General features: G+C 34.1%; 1 protein-coding gene across 1 annotated transcript in view; it reads right to left on the bottom strand.

Annotated features, from left to right (window-relative positions):
* The window catches only part of LOC146993420 (uncharacterized), a 137,917-nt gene that overhangs the window by 108,722 nt on the left and 4,826 nt on the right, over window positions 1-24,369 (bottom strand). The gene's annotated exons all lie outside the window — the stretch shown is intronic.

Below are 24,369 nucleotides of genomic sequence, written 5' to 3'. Positions count from 1 at the left end.
CCACACTTGTCACACTGCGGCCTTCCTCCAACTTCCCAATGATTCGACCTCGGGTAAAAGCATTCAAATGTCGTCTAACAGATTGATTATTCGCCATTTCTCGCTGAGGCAGCAACTCGGTGTGATTTTAACTGCTATACGGCGTGCAATCTCTTTGTCAGAAATACAGATCTTACACCGACAACATGCTTTATACTACTCAGACACTTCCCCATTACGTCTACCTGCATATCTGCGCATGTGCTATCGTACATCACCTTACTTAATCTCCTGATTGGTCTTTCTGTCCGCTCTGCCTCTTCGTTCAGCTGATATGCTAATTTTTCGACTTCGTCCTTAATTTTTGCACACCAGTGTATATATAAATTTAAACAAATTTAAATTTAAATTTTAACAAAAACGTATAAAAGTAAAAAAGCAAATTTAAAGCCAAAATTTAAAAAAAAAGCCAAAAGAATTTTTAAAAGAATTTTAAAAATTGTGCAAACATATAAAAGATTTAATTCTCGAACTAATCTACAATATCATTTAAATTCAGAAGCATAAGCAAATCAAGTGCAAAACCATATATATATATATCTATATATATATATAGATATATAGATATATATACCGAAGCGCCAGTACATTATGAAGACGCTCCATCTATAACAATGGGCTCTTACTTTACTAATTACTGTTTTACTGTAATCATGAACTTACGAGTGCTAATTCCTGCGCTTGCGTTGATAATACGATCAAATCACGTCACCGTGATCATACTAGTGGCTTTTCTGTGCTCTTACTAATAATTTCTAATAATTAATAATCTAGCAGTAACGTTTATGCTGCCTATGTACATATTGTTACGAAATGTCCAGGCGCGGTAAAATAACTTCCCCGAAAAGCAGTTTTAGGGTTACCATAAAATGGCAAGGGAAGGCAGGGTTGCCACATTTGGCGACATTTGGCTACAAAATTGGCAATATGCGATGGACGGATGGAGAACCTTCTGGAACGAATTCTTACCGGTTTAGCCCAGAATGTTCTCGAACACAAGCCGAAAGTTATATAAACCCTGCCGGTCAGCAGTCTGTTAGAGTGTCTTGTCGAGAGGGCGAGTGAGTGTCTCGTCTAGAGTGCGAGTGTCTCATCTAGTTAGTCCGTGCGGAGACGATCTAGTTGGCAGCCGGCCAGCGAGTGCCGAGTGGGTCGTCAAGTACACAGAAGGAGTCTCTTAGTGCATCGTGGAGAGAGCGTGTTGAGCTCCGGGAACGACTGAACCGAAGAGTCGGGAGCTGTGCTCTGTGTGTCGAGTGCATCGCGAGTTGCAGCGCGGAGAGTCTCGAGAGTACGTGGAGTTCCGAGAACGACCAAGCAGAGTCTGGAGCTGTACTCTGGTACTTTGCAGTGAGGTTGTCTCCCCCGTGATAGCCTGATAACCTGAAGGCTGTGTCGCTGATTGTTCCAACGAGTGTTTATAGTAGATCTTCGATGACTGTAAGAGTGACTTTGGAGCTATCCTGATTAATATTGGCCCAATGAAGTGTGTTTCGATACTTCATCAAGTATCGTCATTATTCACTTCAAATCTACGAACCCCGTACGAACGTGAAGGAAGAAAATAACGTAACAATTGGTTTCAGAAAAGAAAAACGCAACAATATGTAAATATCACGAAAAATTTCATTTACTTTACTATTTTATTCTATTCTGTTTGGCTTATGTACGTATTACATCTGGATTCACTATTGCTACGGGAGAGAGTGTAACTTGACTATGAACTTTTGATTACGAAGTATTTTGATACATTTTGATTTATACAATGTGATGAGACCAAGAACGTTTCAATGCAGACCTCATTCTGGTACTTTAAGAAGATAATTTTCATATTTTATTTTCTATTTTTCGATATGAAAACATTTTTTTTTCAGTTTTACTACTGTGGTGTATCCATCTATCCGTTGCCGTTCGCTGTTACACATGACTATTGGTCACGCCCCCTTTCATCAACTAGCCTGTCCCCCGGACCTATGTTCAACATTCGCTTACCTGATGCGTTCTTTGAAGCATGTTTTCAAGTCAGCCGGAACGAAGCATGCAGCATGCGTGCTATTCGCGGCATATTCATCGGAACTTGGAGCGTGATTAGCGGAGCGTGATCGTGGACGAAAACGTCGCGGAGAAGACAATGCAAGGCGAAAACGTCGTGCTACAAAACATCGTGGGAGAAAACATAGCAAAGAGAAAATATCGCAGCTCTAAAACATCGTGGTTCAAAACATCGTCGTCGAAAATAAAGCGGTTCAAAAACTTCGCAGTTTAAAAACATCGTCATCGAAAATGTCGTGGTAAAAAATAAAGTATCTACAAATCATCGCATGTCGATAACATCGCAAACATGCTTTTTTCAGGCTTTAATAACTGTAAATTGAAATATGGTTCTCATAAGGATTTGTGAGCGCAAGATGTAAGGCAACTTATAGATAATACTTTTCATGAAAAATTACCAGTAAAAACTTTATAAAAAGGATTTATTAATGGCCTTTGTTAGTTAACTATGTCGGTTTAAAATTCTATTGAGTGATACAAGTTGCATTAATTTTCTATGCTTAAGTTTCCTTCTTATTTTCTCAGCAAAAATTTATTAGTGAATAAAAAATATGAAAGTAAAAATTATCCTTCTTTCCATGAAAAAAGTATGTCTGCAATGTTATCGTCATGCGATGATTTGTAGACACTTTATTTTTTACCACGACAATTTTCGACGACGATGTTTTTAAACTGCGAAGTTTTTGAACCGCTTTATTTTCGACTACGATGTTTTGAACCACGATGTTTTAGGCCTGCGATATTTTCTCTTTGCGATGTTTTCTCCCACGATGTTTTGTAGCACGACGTTTTCGCCTTGCGTTGTTTCCTCCGCGACGTTTTCGTCCGTGATGTTTTCAGCTGTAACCCTTAGACTACCTGTTACCACCATATGGAGTCAATGCCATGCCGGGGGCTGGCAGTTTTGAGAGCTGAAGGTGGTCCTACAGGTTACTAAAAGGGTGGTTATAATGTATGGCCCTTCGGTGTGTATAACTAGACCATTTTAAAATTCAAAACTTCCTGTAACGATGGTAATGAAAGCAACAATTTAAATCTAATTTGGATAGACACTACAAAATTGCCTAGACCGCGACAGAATTTCGAACACATTCTTTACTAAACAGGATCTAACCGCAGTCTAAAGTAACCCAGCAAAGCCAGTATTAGAATCTCCAAAAATCTGTTTTTTTCAATGGGCAGGTGAGTGGAAGGCACTCATATTTTTATTCGTAAATCTCCAAAATTTATGGTAAACCTGTTGCCAACAGAACACGCACTAAATGACCTGCTCAAACAAAACGCTCAAATAAGAATAAAAATATGCAAATAGCAGTGACCTCCCTAGACATCCAGAGCGTATTTGAGGCGCTTTGGTGGCCGGACGTCTTCAATATTTTAAAGTGAATACAGTGTTCACCATCAATTTTGAATCTGATCTGCAGTTATCCAAAAGATCGCGGTGTTTAAGTAACTATAAACATTTTGATATTTCCCAGGTACTTCTCAAGAGGCTACCTTCAAGGATTCTATCGAGGACCTCTTCTGTGGAATATGATAGCCAAAACAGCCATTTTGAAAATTTGGAGGTTTTGAGGATGTGCACGTATTAACATATACTGATGACTTTATAATTACTATAGCTGGGAACTCCTCATTTGAAACCAATGAACAGTACAATATTTTAAACTTTCAAAACTGGGGGAACTGACAAAAAAATTCAAATTTCGGCAGCCAAAACTAAAGCCCTCTTAATTAGTAGACCTCAAGTTTTAAAAACAAACCCATCTATCAAAATTTCGGACCAATCTCTAAAATTTGTAACTAATTTTAAATACTTGGAAATTTTTATAACAATAGACTTAAGAATTAAGAAGAGTCCACATACAAAACACTCTGAGAAAGGTCGCATAATTAAACTGAGGCTTTCCTGCTGAATTTCTCAAAATCTGGAAAATAACAGTCTCAGACAGAAACGTTGTGAATGCAATCTCGATTTGGGGAACAAAACTTACCCAAAAAGGAAGAAAACTACTCACTACAACCGTCAGCGGGAACAACTGCTACTCTTAACAACAGCACGTACGTCGCAAACTCTAGCCTTATAAGGAATCTTGGGGATACCAACCCTGGATTTACTAGTTGAAGGCCAAGATATCACTAACGTCTTGAGACTCCAGAAATCGCAACTTCTATGGGATCATTTATATTCTCCAGAAGAATATGATACAACATTGCCTAAAGATCTATGACATCTAACAGTTTTTGACATCCCAGATACAGTTCAACTAAAGCAAATCAATTGGAACTCTCAATTTAAGATACTCACGGATGGCTCTAAAATGGAAAACGGCACGGGAAGTGGGCTTTGACTAATTAAAGATAGTAACTTGATATATATATATATATGGCGAAGAAGATTGGAAGCAGGTAATTCAATTTACCAAGCCAAACTGGTTGCTTTTAGGAAAGCATTAACACTAACCGCTAACTTACATGCTAATCAATCGTTTCAGACTCTGCCTCTGGCTTAACGGTTTTTTGTAACTTTTAGACCAGAATTAAATCATTTTGTGATTTTCCTCATACGTAACTTGAATACAAAGCAATTTACAATAGAAAGTCCTACACAAAGACATCCCTCCCTTAAGTAAATCGCTCGCTTGTTATAGTACATTTTCCTAATTAAACAAATAACATTCGTTAATATAACATGATTATTTAAAGTTATCTTCGCTTGTAAAAGCAAAGTGAAAGATTAATCAATTTTCATACTATTGAAAAACATCATAAATAATAATTTTTCGTTCTTAAAAGTGTACAGCGCTCATAATTTACATCTGTTTAATTTATATTATTGCATTAAATATACATGTGAGAAAAACTGAAATTTTTCGCATTCATAAAATTTATTTGGTTGGATGTTTATTCATGAGTCTTTAAACAATCAAATTTCCTGAATTCTGTTTAGAGATATATAACATTATTATTTTCCTTCTACTATTGCCTTACAGCACTTATGAAAAACAGAAATCCTCTTATGCTCATAGCAGAGAGAGAATTCGCAAACGTGAAACGGCGCCTTTAGGAAAGCATTTCCTTTTCAAAATAATTGGAGAGAAAATAAATAAAGGAAATAAATACGCGTTGTTCTTTCCCGTGATCTGTTTCCACTGCTCACGAAATCAGACAAGTTAAATGAAATTAATTCATTTTTCAGGAAGTACTTTTAAAAATAACGCTATAACAGTAAAGGATTTAAACGCAATTATTGCATTTAAGTATCATCTTGAAGTATAAAAAATTATATAAAGTATATAAACTGCTCTAATATTACGCATAAAGGTATTTCATGAAATACTAAAATGCTGGAGCGCATTGGAGATACACACAATATCAGAGCATTCTGAATGCTGAAATTTAAAATAATATCTCATTTCTTAGTATATTTATCTAAATGAATATTTAATTTATATGGATAGCTTAAAGAACATGGTCAGAATGTCTATATTTGACTAGTACATTAGACTATCGCCAACAAAGTATTCACTATGATAGATATATCGCTTTTTTTATTTAAATGAATAGTTGGCTGTAAAATGTTGACTTAATGTGTCATTTTTAAGTCGTAATATTTAGATTTCTCTTGATTGGTCTCAGAAAATTATCTACGAAACAAGTGTTTTATATAATTTTTAATGCATTTTTATAATTTCACTTTTCAGACAGTTGAAAAATACTTTCATGGTTTGGTGTACGTATCTGTGAAGTTATACATTGTACTGGGGATTAGCTCGACTAACCTAATAGGACAGTTCTATTCTGACCATGAATTTGGATCAATTTCCCTGGTAAGTCAGATGCATTTATTTCAATCCTCAAATAACAATTCATTTGGAATTTGATTCATTTCCATTTGCAGGACTGAAGTATGAAATCGGAAAGAGAAAATTTTCATAAATAAGTGAAATACACCTGTTTCTAACACAAAATGTTTCTTTTTCACTGTCGCAGAGTAATCAGTGATACGATTCGAATTTAGGAGTATTTATTTAATGTGAAAAATTATGTATTTGCATAACCAGTCACACAGGGGATTAAGTGTGGATGGTATGAGACGGATATGTTACGCATGCCAGTCTGAAATTTAAGTAAAAACTGCTCAGCAATCATCTTCGAGAATACGTTGTCATGTCAAAATATTAAAAAAAGCGAAATGAAAGAGTTTTCTGCAAAGGCAGAGGAAAAGGCGCACGATAAAGGTATTATCTTGTCTAGATAATTCAGCCAAGATAAAAAAAGTAAACCGGAAAGAAGTAACTGAAGGAACAGAAACCACTCCATACCCGAATGCAATTACTGATTATAATGAAAACTGGGATTTGTTAGCCATTTTAAATGGAAATGAGTGTTTCATATTGTAAAGACCTTATATTATTCTAACCAATTATTTTTAGTTTAAGAAACTTTTCTTTCCCTTCTGATTTCGTTTTCCTGCCAGATGTAAATTTAATGACGTATATGCAAATCTAAGTGAGTTGGAAACAGTATTTAGTACTTAAAGAGTTCGCGTTAGGTATTTACCTTTTGCTATAGTGGAACCTGGAACTTGGAAAGTTTGCGGTAGGAGAGTTAGTTCTGAATGTATGTCGCGTGGTTGATTTAGTTAATAGTGTAGTTAAATAGTTGGTGCTAGTCACTTTCTTTAGATTATATTGACATTCTAGTCTCGGCTTTGCTGTGTGCAGCAGATTTAGTGGTTTAGATAAAGTAGGAAGCTATTGGGCCTTTTTGCCGTCGCCATTTCATCGTGGCCGTTTCGCCGTCAGGATGTTTCGCTGTCGGGACGTTTCGCCGTCAAGACATATTTTCTTTACATAACTGTATTATATCTTGCCGTATGATGCTCGTATTAAATTTATTTAGCTTAATAGTTCTGTTTACCTTTTGTATACTTAATAAAGGTTGCTTACAATATATAATAGTTGTTTAAAGTATGAGATATAAAGAAATTAGACATAATTAGTTGGAAAATTATGTGAGTATCAAAGAGAACTGGGGGCTAAACCTCTGATATAACAGAAGTTATATTAGCGATTTCAAAATTATGCAATATTTACATGATTCACCAAAATTTTTTGAAATTTTAATCAGCTAGTTTCGCGAAATTACTCATACAAGCAGGAAATTCACATTTTTATGAAAGCTGAATGGAAAACGGAATTACTTTGGAATCTTGTCAGCACATTAATCTCTTAAAATTAATATGTTATTCGTAACGCTGTATTTGTATAAAATTTTACACAAAAACGTCTTATACATTATTTTATATAACATGTTTTTTAAATTAAATTATTAAACAAAACAGAATTATTAAACTAAAGCAACCTTATATAATACAGCAAGATATAATACAGTCATTTAAAGAAAATTTTTCTTGACAGCGAAATGGCCAAGGCAAATAGTCCCATTCCCGGGGCCAGTCGGGTAGCTAAACAAACTTTATTATGATTGTACATACTATTTTCTGTTCAAGTAACTTAGCCGCAAGTGGTGGTTAAGTTGTGAGCACCGAGGGAATGCATTTTCTTTAGTTAAAATAAAAAGGTTATTATAACCTTCTCCTGCAGTCATCTGTTCTTTCAAGACAAAGCGAGAATTCGCTAATTTGTTCCTCAGTAGGGTCTACAGTCTATGATTCCAAAACACGCTAGAAGACTATACAATATGAAATTAATAGAAGTTCAGAGTAATGCCACAGACTTTTCTTTCATTTTTTAGGCGTATGTGTTGCAAATTGTTTTGCATTTTCTTACACATAAGAATATTTTTATAAATATTTTTTCAGGATATTTTATGAAATTTTTTCACTGAATTATCAGAGAACTGGTCATATATCGAAATTTCTGTCTCTTTCTCTTTATATATATATATAAACTTTCTCTCTATATATATAATCAAGAGATAATAATTAATTCCTAAATTAAATCAACAAATAGATCAACAGTGTAATCGGAAAGACACATATTAAAAAGGGAAATAAAATAATTAAATTAAAATTGAAACAAAAACTATTCAGTAAAATATCATTAATATAACATAATAAAATTAATATAAAATGTGTTGGTGAAACGTCTTTGGTCTTCTTCAAGAAACAGCTGAAGGATTTTCAGCAGAGCTACATTTCTGTGTTATATCTGGATCATTGTGAATTTCTGAAATAATAATCAAAAGAAAGTAGTAAAATAAAAATTAATTTAATAAAATTGTCTTAATTAAAGTTCTTTAATAGTATAATTTAATAGTATAGTGCAATAAAGTGAAAATTGAAAAAAAAAAATAATGATCAAGGTACATTCTGCTCCGACGTGGCCCAAAAATAAAGAACAAAAGTTATTTAAAGGTCATAAAAAGAATTGTCAAGTAAAAAAAAAAACAGAATAACCATTGAGTAAATCTAAAGCAATGTGCTAAATAAATATTAATTATACTCTGCAAATTTAATAATTTATTAATTTAATTTGAAATGTCTACTTTTTCTTTAGTGTAGAAATTTCAAATATATGTATAAATGTTACTAAAATTACAAAAGAAAAACGCAAACGATTTTTTTAGATAATGCACACTTAAAAGAAATAAACCCACCTTGCAGGTCAATTTTCAATTCAGATGATAAGCGAATTGAAAGATGTGTTCTATGTAGCACAAAGAAGAAATTACACTGGGCAAGGCGAATGTAACATTTTCTGTGCTTTATAAAATTAAAACTCTTGTTTTAAATACTATCATACCAGATAGCTCAATATGCAAATCAGTTCTGTACGTAATATGTGAAAACGTATCCTTAACTGTCGAATTCTGATTCAAAGATTCAAGACCAGCAATTTAAAAAAATAAAACAAGAAAGATAAATTATTTAAACTTCTTAAGTATTAAAACAAGTTTCAATGAAATCACAGTGTTTATATAAAACGATATCTTGTAATCATTTAGCAAATTAGAAAATATTTTAGAAAATAGAATCACAATGAAATAATCTGAAAGGGATAATAAGGTGGAATGTAGAGCTACAGAGTATTTAAAATTTTTTTTCCAATTTCGATGGTTGTTCACCTTATCATCTGTTTGACCCTTTGAAAAGTATTCAGCCACAATTTATGTCCACTAACACTTCAACTCCATTTCCCATAGCGAAGAAATTTAGCTGTAACATAAAGGTAGAAGGTACAATTTGCAGATGGATACTTCGCAAGAAAAAGTTAGCAAAATCATTCTGAATTGCTTTCCTTGTGGTAAGGCGGGAGAAAACCTAATAAAAGCGAGGCTGTACCTGCTTGAAATCTTTCAGAGCTGAGAAGAATAAGTAATTATGAAGAATTTGAGTACAGTGACAATAGTGTCAAATGGCTCAAAGTCCGTGAGATTATATGATGACGAACTTGCTAGTTAGTAGACTTCTAAATGAAATGTGAAAAATCATTCAGCATTATCTATTTCATAATAGATGTTTTCGTAAAAGACGTTTCGATATAAACAGGCTCGTATTTATATCACCCATGGCAAAAGAGATGAAAATCCTCGAAGTCTACCCATTTAGTAACTGGAATTGGAATTCGTTTTTTGCACCTCTCGTCTGTTGGAGCGATGAAACTTTCCTATTTGAACATAAAAAGGGGCTTCATTTAAAAAATGATAGTGAAATATTTGAATTTGAACGGGCATCTCAAAAATTGGTAGTATGTTTGTTAATTAATAAATTTCAAAGTTGTAAGTGCACTGCAACATTTCAGCAAGGAAGTTAACAAAGGCAGTCTGTTCTATGTCTGCATTAGAGGCTTGTATTTGATTTTGTCCTCTCATTAGTGTGAACGACATAGCAGAGTAGGTGGTAAAATTTCTTTTGAAATTAATTCGAAAGGTTTAATATTACATGTACACTTAATTTTGCAAAAAACAAACGTTTAAATGCAGTAGAATCTTTTTAAGGAGGTTCTCAAGGGCTAAAGTGTTACAAACATTTTAAGCGCGAAGATTCATTCAGAGGTGTGTGTGTGATTATGGCAAAGCCTCGAGGGCTATCTGCCTAAGGGGAGGGATGCCTTCGTGGAGGACCTCCTAAGGGAAATTGGCTCGTATACACGTTATACATGGGGAAAACCACGAAAACGCCCATGCAGCCAGACCGTTCGCGGGATTCGAACCTTGGACCGAACTACCAGTGTTCAGTGGCTTTACCGCTTGGCCGCTGGTGGGCTCATTCTGAGAGGAAGCTTATTTAAAGCAAAAAGACAGTAAACAATTTTAAAAAGCAGCAAAAGGGACAACTTAAGAAATTTTACAGCAATTTATATTAAATTTATTAAGCAAATTTGAGTTTTCGAGTTTTGATAGAATTAACTGATTGCTGAAATAACATTATTCACATAATGCATGTAACTTATTATAACTCCATCAAGACTGATTCCATAGTTAGCAGATATTGATTTTGTGGGCTAATTAACTGATATAGCCAAAACGCTTGTGTTCAGGCTTTATCAGTATTACCCGACCTTTTTTTGCAAAAGGCCAAATATTTCTTGAGATTTTCAGGCGAAAGCTTGTCGCATATTCCATAAAATATTGGTGTAAAAGTAAAAACACTGGAAGTGGACGGTACATTTAGAAATTATAAATTTACTTAACATGAATACAAATTCCGTTACATAAATCATACAACAGATCCTTTAACGTGCTGAAAGTCCGATATTTCTCAAAAATGTTTTCAACAAAGCTATACATAAAAATAGTCTTCACTGCAGCAGATAATGTATTTGAATTAGAAGGGATTGCGCTTTGCATAAACCAATTAATTACTGAAAGCATGCACTTTATTAATTCACTTCACATGTGAATTAAGAGCAATCCAGGAGGCCCTAAGGATTTACATCTACTTAAATGATAATGATAAGGCCAGAGGACTTGTAATTTACTGTGACTCTAAAGCTGCCGTAGAGGCAAAACTGCAAGGACATTCAAGACTCACCCAGGATATACACCAACACCTAGAATCAATCAACCAGATGGGAAAGACATACATTATGCAATGGATACCTGCACATGTTGTAATCGATGGAAACGTGGCAGCCGATGAATTGGCTAAAAAGGCAAGAAATCTCAACAACTCAATACCCGTCACTCTTGAAGATGCTAATGCCATTGCAAGATATAGACTCAAAGAGAAATCTATTAAGAAAGAACAACAGATATGTAAGATTGATGCAAAGAGAGAAATCACAAATACCATTACTAGACTGAGAACCCGCCATTTTAGAGGAATGAAAATTAACGAAAATGGTACTAGATCATATAGAGCTTGTAAAAGCTGCCCCGAAACGGAGCTTTCTCCAGAACACATCATCTCCTGTCTGGCAATACTTGCAGCTCTGCAAAGCTTGGAGGATTTCCTTTCCAAGGATAGCTGCATAGTGAAAAGATAGCGGAACTGTCAAAAGCAGTGATTTTCATGCGCTGGATCCATTTGACTTCTCAAAGGACACGACACTAACCAACCAACCATGCACTTATTTGTCGAATATTGCATGTTACGGAAGAAATATTGAGCATGAAAGTTTTTGAGTCTTACTAAATTCATAAAAATGATTAGGAAAAATTAATTGACTAAATTATGATTGTTTTAGTTCGAACTTTTTTATTCATTTTTGTTTCTTCTTGCACTCTTATTTTAATTATTCAGAAAACATCACAAAACTGTTATTACATTACATATATATTATATTATATTATTGTATTTTACATACATATTTATTTTATTATTGTTACATATTTTAAATAACTGAAAAGGGTAAACATTGTGCAGAATTATGAGAATATATACATATACAGAGAGAGAGAGATTTCATTCACAAATAAAAAATTGTCAAATTCCAAATTTATATTTATAATTTCCTTGAAATTTTACAAAACTAAAAACATCTGCGTAAGAATTAAAGTAATCTTCAGGGCTTAGTTTTTTAAAATTGTTTAACCTAATCCTACTTTTTTCTTAAATTCAAAAAGATGATGTCTTTATATTGGCTCTAGTATATAACCCCAAGCATAAAGGTAACAATATATGCATGTGCCTCAGAAGAAGCAAGTAATTATGACTAATGGTATTGTTGAAGAGGACACTAGAGATCGTTCCTCCCCTTCCTTCTGGCCAACCATAAAGGGCTTTGCTATATTTGTGAATGTTTAAAAGCTAGAAGACCTAGATTATATATATTTAAAGAAAAACTACCTAGATTTTTTTAAATTTAAAACTCAGATTTAAAGATTAGAATCTGAATTTATTTGTCATAGGTAAATTTCTATTTGATTGTTGTTTTAACATTGAGAAAATTTCTTAGGTGAGATAATATAACTTTTTATCCGACTCTAGGTTTGAGTTTTTTGTCCTATCCTGTCTTATGTATTTAAGCCACGTTTTACTCTTGTTTGTATTATGTTACTACCATGCCAATTATTTTATCATTTTGCGAGAGATACGTTTACATTAATTTTTAAACATAAAAGTTACTGAGCATAAAATACTTACTTGATTTCAAAATTACATCTTAGCTTTGTTAAAGCTATAATTCGTTGAAAGTATTAGGTAAAATATTATGACAAAAACACTAAAGTATTTAAAGGAACGGGTGAATTGTTTTCGGAATTAGGTTCGTAAATGTGACCTTTTCGAATCAGGGAAATTCTGTTAAATTAAAACTTCAATTATTTTCCAATTCCTTGAATTAAAATTTTAATTACATTTAATTCTTTTTCACTGAAGGAATTCCTACTGTATTTGTTCTGACGGAAAATCACCGGAATGAAAGCATTTTAAACATTCCAATATATTAGTAACATAATAGTCAATCCCTATGAAATTATTCTTGATCATTCGCATTCCATAATGGAGTTAAAGAGTATTTTTTAAACTAAGTCACTTTGGAAAAACTTTAAATTAGCTTTTAATGTTACCATCTTTTCCAATGTATCAAAATTAGCACTTGCCCAAAAAATTGCAAGTGAATAAACGAAATTTCATACCTCGAAAGCAATTCAAAGTTGGAGATCAAAAACGCACTTTAAGTGCAAAGCGCAAAAACGTGCTTTAATACTGCAATTAGTTTGATTTCTTGAACGGAAAAATGTTTACTTTCAACTCTTTTCTCGTTATGTGTGAAGCAACTAACGGGGAAGAAAATTAAGTACAAGTAGAAACTCAATGTCCCTGAATAATTTTGACTTCGTTTTAAAAATGATCCGAATTTTCTTGATGAATGTAGCTTTTTTTACAGATGAAACATTTTGAATTACTACATTACAAAGCAGAAGATTTAATCTGCAGACAGAAAAGGAATGCTTAGGGATAAAGATAATTCCCAGCGCATTTAAGAATAATTACTATTTATCGTAAAATATTCAGTATAACCTTCCCTATAGTTCCATAAATATGAAAAATATGATCTCAGTTTGTGTTCTGAACAAAGAAATAATAAAAATTCTTATGTAGATTAATTTGTTCGCAAGTAAAAAAGAATCGCGAATAATAACAGAAGTAATTTTCGGTAGAGCTTATGAGAAATTACATAACTTCTTAGTGAAATAGTATTATAAAAGTGAAATAATTTATGAATTTCTTTGGGACCAAAGAATTGAAAGAAAAGTAAACGTTTGGGTATTTCATTGGCCTAAGGGGATTAATGACCTTAGATTTAAGTCTCCAAGCGTTTGGAGAAGTTAAGAAAACCTTAAGCAAAAGAGAAGAATGAAATTCGTGTGATCAAATGCAAGAAAAATAGTTTTGCTTTTGATGGAAAATTATCTGAACGTAGTACTCATAAAAAGATATTGAGTAAGAATTTGTCTAAAAGTTTGCTACCAATCTCTTTATAAGGTATTTCTTCTCCCGCCTTCTTAATGAGCCTTCGTGGTGTAGTAGTCTGCACTCTCAACGAGTAATTCAGAGGTTCCCAGTTCGATTCCCGGCGAAGGCGTTGTAATTTTTCATCTTACCTGCTTCCCAAAATACCTAATGTCTCTACAGTGGTGCCCGAACTAAAATGGGTGTTGGATGATGATAATCCTCACCCAGGATTTGGCGATTGGGTCCCCTAAAAACCCCAGTCGCCCTTTAAAAGGGGGAGTATATAAGGTATTTCTCCCGCCTTTTTAGCGGGCTTTTGTGGTGTGGTGGTCTGCACGCTGGGCGCGTATTCCAGAGGTCCATGGTTCGATTCCCGGAGAAGGTGTTGCTAATTTTTCATCTTTCCTGCGTCCGAAATAACCTAATGTCTCGACATCTTCAGAAAATAATTTCGTATGGGGAAAGCAAATGAGTTGCCTTATTTGCAAATTTTATCACGGGGTCGATATTTCATCCCTTGACCCAAAGGGAAGAAATACAACTTAAAAGACTATTCAAGCCGCTTTTATTATTCATTAATCATTGCCACAAATGAAGGTTTTTTCCCCTACAAATCCATGAAATTTCTAATATTGAAGAAGAAATTTACAATATGAAACCAAGTATTGCTTTTTTTTTACTAAGCATTTTAAGAACATCTTCAGTGTTTGTCTAGACTCGAAGGAAAATATACGCATTACATCATGATTTCGCCTTACGTTCTGTTTTAAACTGCTGTTTGTGTCCATTAGCGATCGGGAAGATAAAATCACCAAATGCTGGTCTAGATACGACACTTGAAGTGGTGAACAGCGCTAGCTCTGGCATTACCGACATATGCTCTGCACGGACCCGTCCATCCTGAATTGGTACGGAGAATTTCTCTCTAATGAATTACTTGTGTTATCATTTACACAGCAGTCTTAATAAAATACACTTTTGTAAAACTTGTAAAATGAATTCGAGAAAGATAAAGTTTTAAAACAAGCTTCCACTAAGATAGTTTTTACGTATACCGGAATTCTTGAGTTGCAACTATTACTATGAATAATTTTATGAAAAACTATTCTTTCCTTTATTTGCAGTTTCTGACCTCGCCATGCAATGTCAGTAACATCTCTAGTTAAATTCGATGCCATTTCTTAGCATTTGTAGGATGAGAAGCTTTCAAACAAAATATTTGCAAGCATTGATCAACTAAGAAACGGACTGCCTTATGTTTTCAGCACCTTCTTTTCGCACCTTTTTCCGTACCTTCTCAGCGTTTTCAGTCTTTGGAATTTACTTTCCTTAAATAAACATCTACGGAGCGAAAGGTTAAGCAAAATGCAGTCTCTTACATTTCTCCTAAATTTAAATGATAAGCTTCTATGCTTTTTATATAACCTGCATCACATTTTCTCCTGAAATTCTTCAGCAAAAGTTCTAAGATTGGATTTTAAAAATTACCTTATTTTTTTACTTCTATCTTTCTGTTACAGCTATTTGTACTTAAGATGTTTCTGCATGACTTTGTCAAGAACAGTAAACAGAAAATGAAAGTTAAGCTCTTGACCCCAGACTACCATTAAAGGTAGCTATTTGAAGACTCTTTGACAGCCTTAAGTTATGTCATTGTCACTTTTTGACATTGACGAATGAATGCAACATAAAGAAACGCATTAAATAGTTTTCACTTGAGTAAATTTCAAACTTGCTATTTTCAGTGTCATATTGACTAAAACTTATATCAAAATGAAAATAAGGGAATCTCCCAGGAAGTGCTTAGTGCAATGGCCTTCGTATTCGGAAATATTTATATTTATCGCTAAAAATAATACTATCTGCTTCTGAGGAAACTCGTAATAGGAGTAGGAAAAACCGGGTCATTATCACGAGTTTTAAAGCCGAATTTATCTCTGCAAAACGAAGTTATCTTTCCTATAAAATGGATTACACATCACAACAAAACTATTACACCTTATTCTGACATGCGACGATTACATAAGGGACCTTCGAGAAATTACTTTTGTTGGAAGTTATCGTGAATATTTCTATCGCAACAAACTGTTACATCTTACTTTGGCATAAAACTATTACTTGCAAAAATTAATATTCATTAGTACTTGCAAAAAATAATTCTTTTTCAAATTTACTTATGCTAATATTTGAAATCAATTGTGAACGTTTCTTTTGCATGTTTTATTCTACTCGGCACGGAAATGTTTTAAGCTGAAGCGACAACAGCGAGTTCACTTAATTAGAGCAATTGACAATAGGAATCATTCTTCTATCTCACATTCTTGAAATTTATAAAGAATTTTTCACCTTCCTCGCGCGTCTTCGTGGTATAATTAGTAGCCTACCTGGCTAGCAATCGGAAGATCAGAAACTCGAATCCTCGCAAGACAAAAGCAATTTTTCCTGTTTCTTGCTTTGAAAAATCTAATAAGTTATAAAAATTTATGTAGAACTTTGTTATTTAGAGATATTAGAGAGAAAGCCAAAGTTGTAATCTCTAGTTAGGTAAAGTTTTCACTCTACATTTTCCATGCCATGACATAATAACATATTTTTCATTATTCACACTTAATTATACGACTGTGGACGTTTTAGAAAAACTGTTGAATATAAATACTAATACTTAACTGCATAAATAAAATGAGATGCAGAATAAATAAAAATAAACAGAGAATATTTATAGCTACTATGACTTATAATTATTCATATCCAGTTTTGCATTACAATGGTCTTGAAAAATTCAGTAACTCAACCTTAGTGTATTTGCAAAACATAGGTTTTGTGAACTGTAATAACAAAAGAAAACAGAAATTATTTCTAGGTAATTTGATTTACAATTATACTACACATCTTCTTACTCATTCAAATTTGTTCAAAGTTCAGTATTAGTTTGCTTACAAAACGAAACGTGATATTTTTTAACTATTGATGTATGTGACTGAAATCCTTTAGTGATTAATTATGTTGATTTTTATACACGTATTGTGCAAAATAACGAAAACAAATGTTTCGTCCGAATACTTCAAACTTTACTTTTCTGAACTCTACTGATGAGTTTCGTGTTCGACAGATGAGGAAGCTTTTCCGCCGGAAACACATCCTCTTTTCTTCACAGAAATTATTCATTACTTATATTTGATACACTAGTTATATAAGATAATATCAAACAAACCCAAAAGTTCGGTTGTTGTTGAACTTTCTTAAGAATGGCAATCATTTATTATTAATGTATAAAATACACTCTATAAATGCAGCATGGAAAGAAGTTAAAATACACTAATGAAATTATCATCCATTTTTATATCATGTCTAGCAATTAGTGCAAACTGTTTATATAAATTGTTTCTTTAGAAAAACATATGATGACAATATTATGGTTACAGAGAGGGAGATAATAACATTAGTAAATATTTTTTTATTTAAAAACAGTACACAGCAAAGCAGATGCACACTGCTTTTTTTTCTAAGCTATTAGCAAACGCTTCCACAAATATTATCGATGTTGTTGCATCGGGAAATGTTGGGAGTCCTACTACTTCCTGAATAGATGTTACCTCCTGCTAGCAAGCGTTCCCCCCATTTTCCACAATGGATTGCCTTATAGGCACGTTAAAATCATAATTCTCCAGTCTCATAATCTCTCGATCATTCTATTTTGCAAACGTCCATACTGCAACTGTAACTGGCTGCAGCATGTTAAGCAGCTATGACGTAAGTTCGGGATCATGATTCTTACTTGAAATATCTTTTAAATGAAGTTTCAAGTTTAATACACTATTTACCGTTTTCTTCTACAATATACAGAGTCACTTCTACAGTACACGTTTATTTCAAACATCTAGTCATATTTCTGACTCCCACCTAAAAATAGAACGAATGTATTGCACATCTCATATATGCAATATGCAATGCACATATGAGAAATAGAAGTGTGTAAAGCAATCTTTCTACTTAATCATGGACAGTGAGGAATATATGTAACTCGTATAATTTTAAACTCAGCTCATCCCACCCCAAAAATTAGAATGTAGCCGACTGCTTTCTTAAAAGGTCTAAGTAACGTGTGATATTCTTGCACCGCATACGCACCATTTCACAAAATCGGCCCATCAAGGGGCACAAAAGGCTATTAAAAGCTTGAAAATTCAGTGCAATATTGTAGCTTCTTGCCTAATTCAGACTTCTTAATTTTCTATCTATACTTTCTGGAAAAGGTTACTTTTCAGTGTTGGTGAGTTACCACCTTCTGGAACTGTTGGCTTCTAAATGTAAATCTTAACTGAAATCTACTTAGATACAAAAATTTCCGTATAGCTTAATTAAAGCTTGTAATCCACATTATTAGCAGAAATTTACTCCAGATATACAACTTACTATTCGCAATTAATTACTTAAAAGGAACTGTAACGTAACCACGACTATTTCAGAAATAGGAGCGTTTGTAATAATGCTAATTAATCAAATATCACAGAAGCTAACTATCAAACACCCACTTGCTATTTGTTACCACTTGCTATCCGTTAAGTAGTCGAAGTTTATTTATAAGCAGTTAAAATGCAGAAATCATTTCTGACTGAAACGACAGCAATTAGACAACTCCAAATCAAATTCAGCTACTGCCAAACAGATATTGTTATTTACAAACAGTGTAGAGACATTAGGATTTTTTTGGAAGCAGGAGAATTGAAAGGTTAGCAAACGCCTTCGCCGGAAATCGAACCACGGACCTCTGGAATACCGGCTCAGCGTGCAGAACCACTACACCATGAAGGCACGCTAGGAAAGCGGGAGAAATACCTTATACACTCCCCTTTTTAAAGGGAGACTAGGGTTTTAGGGGATCTAGTCGCCAAATCCTGGGTGCGGAGAATCATCATCCACAACCTTTTTAGTTCGAGCGCCACTGTAGAGACATTAGGATTTATTTGGAAGCAGAAGAGATGAAAAATTAGCAACGCCCTTCGCTGGGAATCGAACCACGGACCTCTGGAATACCGACCCAGCTTGCAGAACCACTACACCACGAATGCACAGTAGGAAAGCGGGAGATATACCTTATAACAGTTACGATTCGTTTAGTCCTACGACAATCAGAGAGCTCCAAATTAAGTTTAACTAAAATTAAACTGTTGTTTTTATATATGCTTGCGCACATCTTTATCTCATTAAAAATTTGGTAATTCATTTTACGAGAGTACCAATATCAATGAAAAGACTGGTTAGCGGGTTTGAAAAAATTTCGAAATATAATAACTTTTCAGGCTGTTACTGTAATATTTCTGGACCAGCAAGTATGCGTCTTTATTATTCAAACATTCACAATGCTGTTTTTTTATTTTTATGATTTACACTAATGAGAACTAGTTAATGCACGTTTCCGTATATAATGCTAGTAAAGTGAAGTAATTCACTTTTATTGGATTGATATATTTTCTTGTGACACTAGTTTTCTTAAGTTTGTATTTGGGTAGAAATGAAGAACGTTCGCAACTTTATTCATGAAAATGAAGTTCTGTCTCACTGACACATATAAAAACTCATTTTTTCTCCTTTTCATTATATTTAATTACACTAATAACTAATACTTTGTGAGGGAGTCTCTATGATATAATTTGACGTGCTAACGGGCAAGCTAAGTGGGGAGAATATTTTGCCATTAGAAATTCATACCTCTTTCGTTCCAATTAGTATAAAAGAGCAGTATGAGAATTTTTTCATATTAGAAATTATGTATAAATATATAGATACATAGATATGCATGTGTGTGTGTGTGTGTGTGCCTAATAAAAATTATTCGACGGTGTACGACATAGGGACATGATTATGGAGTGGTGGAAACCGGTGCTTTAAGATGGTAGCAGTTATTGTGACCTGTTAAACGCTATCTCGTATTGTTGAGCAATATTTTTGATATAAACATCGCTAAATCTGTACAATTTACACGTCCATCCTTAATCAGTTACATTTGTGCTTTTTTTTATTTATTTATTGTTTAGACATCTTTACTGCAACACATTTAATCAAAGAAAGGAAAGTAACGACCTGTTAACAAAGCAGCAAGCAAGAGAAGAACACATAGTTTTTAAAATGAAGATTTGGTAAATTTATAGTCCTTTTTTCCCTTACTGATTAATTTTAAGTTTCAGTTCGCAAATTTAATATAATGATTGACTGAAACAGTAAGTAGGTATCATTAGTTAATGTCATTAACGTCATAAATGAATCCTGAAAAAAGAACTAATTTTGAGATGACACAAATTAGAACGATTTGGTATAAGCAGTTGCTATTTATTTGATTGCTAATTTCCTTCTAATTATATTCCAAAATTCCCACCAGTGGCTAAGACACCAGAATGCTAGGAGTTCGACCAAAGCTCAGTTGCAGGCGGAAGGGCTGGCTCCGTGTTTTGGTTTTGTGATTTGCTTCATTTGAAAAATGAATGCGATTCGGATTCTCATAGAAATTTCTCATCAAAAGCATCTGTTTCTCTATCAGATAGCACTCGAGTACTCTGCTGTATTCAAACGGCCGAACCTAATCTTTGTTAAAATGATTTTCTATAGCAATTGATTACGTTCACAGCTGCACAAGAGTAACATGTAGAAGTAAAGTGGTATCTAATAATACCATTTCAAAGCATCTTTAATAACCATAATATGATGCAATAACAATCTACTTAGAGAGAAAATAATTAGATCGTATACATTCTCAAAATAAATACTTTCCTTTATTACTTTAATGAATAAGACCTTATGCTCTTAGCACTTTAATATTTTTTGGTTGCATCTGCAGCATCTACAAGTTTAACAGAAGGCGGTGAAATTATACTGCAAATGTTGCTATTTCTGTTATTAGAAATGTAAGTAGAAATGTAGCTGCGACTGAATGAAATAATATAAGGAGAATTTCGATGACTGGAATTAAGCAACATTTCTAAGCTTTAACCGTTCTCTATAAAATATTCGCAATTGCCTGAAATGATTACTTTCTTACTACAAAAGATTATACAGCAGTAATGATAATTAGGCGCTATAGTTAAATTTATTATTACACCAGTCCCCACTTACATATTTACATATAAAGTGCGTATATATATATCTATATATAGAGAGAGAGAGAGAGAGAAAGATGGATAGATAATTATAAATAAGTGTTACATTTAACTAGCAAATGTAAAAATTATATACTATATTTAATTTTACGCATTGTTTAATATTTGCTTCTCGCGGATTTCACGAAAACTTATATTGGATAACTAAACATAACATCTAGCACATATAGAGACACAAATTTTAAAGGGTGGGCTACATTTTGCGAATTCCCCAAAATTATAGACTTTTTGAAAGGTTACTGAAATTAAAAAAATTTTCACTGAATTCCTATCTAGGAAAATATTCCAGATGCTTCGAAATATCAGGAAAATTTAGGCCACTGTACAAATTCTTCCACTGAGTATATGACTCCTTTAACATCTTTCTCATTTAATGATCTGAGTGAAGCGATGATTTGGTTTTTGAAGATGATAATGAAATTTGGGAATTCAGCATGACAACGTTGCCAGTTTTAAGGTGAAGTAAATATTTGCATGTGTTTCATCGGAAAGTGAAATTAATTCGCAGCCATCTGACGGCTTCATTAGCTCCCTGCATACAACAGTCTACTCACTTATAGCAAGAGTTATTGGATTCAATCCTAGGTCATCACAAAAAGTGCCCGGCTAAATGCAGAAGTAGTCATGGAAAAATAGGGACCCTTTCCTACTGTCGCTGAATTTGGTCGGGGGTTTCATCAAGTCAAATCATCCAGTTTATGATATCAAGATTAAGTCATCAGATTCTCATCTTAAACAAAAGTTACCCGAAAACATTTGCAGGCTATGAGAAATCAGTACGTGATAGCCATTAACTGAGCAGAGTATGATATCGTGAACTAGGGATCAGAGAGGGTAAACATCATGCCGGTTTTCTTGGTATAAGAGGAGAAAAGAGAAAAAAATGAGTTTATAAAAAAATGCGTTCCAAATTCTTCGAACTTAGATTCGATTTATGTTGGCCTACCAATCAACAATAATGACAGTAAATATTAGGTAGTATTAGTCAGATGTATCTGTGACAAAGTTGCAACATCTACAAATGTAGACGTTTTCATGGGTACTTCAACTGATTTTCCACAACCAAATGGAGTAGAACACTGCGCCTTGCCTGAGTTATCATTTCCAGGTCCGAATATCGTATTATTACTCTTACTGTCCAATCTTTTTAGGCACCCTGTTTATAAAGGTTTTTGAATTAGGAATTGTTTTCATTTTTTTCTTTTCATGAAATACTTGATTTTTGCTTTTATTGTTTTTTAAGGAACAGTGTTCCCCTCTCTCACAATGTTTCTTGACTCTGTAATAAATTATTTACTTATATTTTATTTTACCCAGTTGATTATAAATGTTTGATGTTTGTAAAAGTATGATAAAAATAGGATGTTTGCAAAAGGGTTTTAAATTTTACGTGAGAAATTCCTGGATTAGGTTTGTATACCGCTAACATTTGATAACCCAGAGATGCCTTCACAATTATAGAGTTGCGAAGTCCTCTCTGACCACAACACTAATTTTTAAAGGCGGTCCGCCACTATCGAGAATTGTAATTGCAGTACATTGTGATCACGTTTGTCTATTAGTTTGAGATAGCATTATGGACAGAAAAGGGGAGCAAAGAGTCAGCGTGAAATTTTTTGCTAAAGTGTGCAAATAGGCGACAAAGGCACTGAGCTTGATTTGACAAGATTACGGCGATAAATTGTACAAAATGCTTTGAAGGGCACAGGCACTTCAAAGCCAGAAGATTGACCCTTAAAAAAGATAAGTGTTCTGAAAAATCTTTCATGTGCAATCTTTCACCATCATTATCCCCAAAATGTGCAGCGAGTTTGGAAACTAGCTCATGCGGTTCGTCAGAGAACTGTAAAGACACTTCAGAAAATTTTTGTGCTTTGTAAAAGTGAATGAGGACAATCCTAACATCGGAACTGATGATGCAGGATGTTGCTGCCATGTTCGTCCCCAGCTACTGACACCCATATGAAAAGAACACTGGGTCACAGTGTGCCAAGATGTCTGTGAATGTGTTGAGGATAAGCCACCCTTCATGTTCAGAATAATTATCGGTGAAGAGATTTGGGTGTATGGATACGAGCCTGATTCAAATTGCAGCTCGTCGCAGAGGAAGAGCCTAATATATTTACTACCGCAGTAGGCGAGAATGGGCTGCAGCTCAGCGAAAGACAATGCTCATTGTGTTTTTCGAAAGCATGGCATTGCTCATCACGAATTCATCCTCGAAATCTAAATCGGAAACAAAGTTTCACTGTAAAGTTCGGCCGCATTTAAGGGAAAACATTCGGCAATAGCAAACGGATCTAAGGCGTGTAAAGACATGAACTCTCCACGAAAACAGCACATTGTGTCCCTAAGCACTCCGCTTTGAGAGTTTTTCGGAAACCATAAATATGCTGTTGCTTCCTCATGTACCATACTTGCTAGTTTAGGGCATGTGCAGCAATCGCCCTATTAGGTTCAGCCAATTTTTTTTGTCGCAAATGATAATGCAAATGAAAAGTAACCGCTTTCCTACCGTTTATGTGATTCAGGGATAATCCCAATAATTATAAGAAGTTGTGGACTCCTTTATAAATGACTTTGAGGCCTTATTTCAGCAGTGGCAGGAATGCTGGAAACAGTGTCTTATTGTGAAAAATGACTATTGTGAACTTTGCTAAGATTATAAGGTATTTTTCCCGCCTTCTTAGCATGTCTTCGTGGTGTAGTAGTCGGCACGCTGGGAGCGTGTTCCGAGGTCCATGGTTCGAGTCCCGGCGGGGGCATCGCTCATTTTCATCTCTCCTGTTACGAAAATGTCTAATGTCTCTACAAGATTCATTTATCGAATTGCAGACCTGAAATGTCAGCGCATGCGTTACACTAAGGCCAAAGAAGCATAATAATTACATCAGGATTTATTCGTGCTAAATGACTTATGGAGTGACTGTTGTATAGTAAATTACAAAATGTTTTGTAAAAAGCATGTCATAACCATGGGCAAAAAATATTATTATTATCCAACACTTATAAAAGCATTTGAAAGATAGCAGTAACATGTCAAATTCCTGATGTCTAACAATACGAAGCTTACACTGCAATGTTGAAGACTAGCTTTGATTTATAAACTGGAAATACTCTAAGCCATAAGAAGAGGAGAGTGGGGAATATTACGAGGTATAAAGGTTGAACAAAGTTTGGCCGCCCAGACGGTATAGTGGTTAGGGAAGCCTGCCTGCGGTACCAAAGAGCCCGGTTCGAATCCCGCAGAAGACATGG

This window comes from Stegodyphus dumicola, chromosome X1 (assembly GCF_044657685.1).
Source record: "Stegodyphus dumicola isolate Sdum_Otavi_A_Nest chromosome X1, ASM4465768v1".
NCBI classification, from domain to species: Eukaryota; Metazoa; Arthropoda; class Arachnida; order Araneae; family Eresidae; genus Stegodyphus; species Stegodyphus dumicola.
This window is presented reverse-complemented; position numbering and strand designations above follow the sequence as displayed.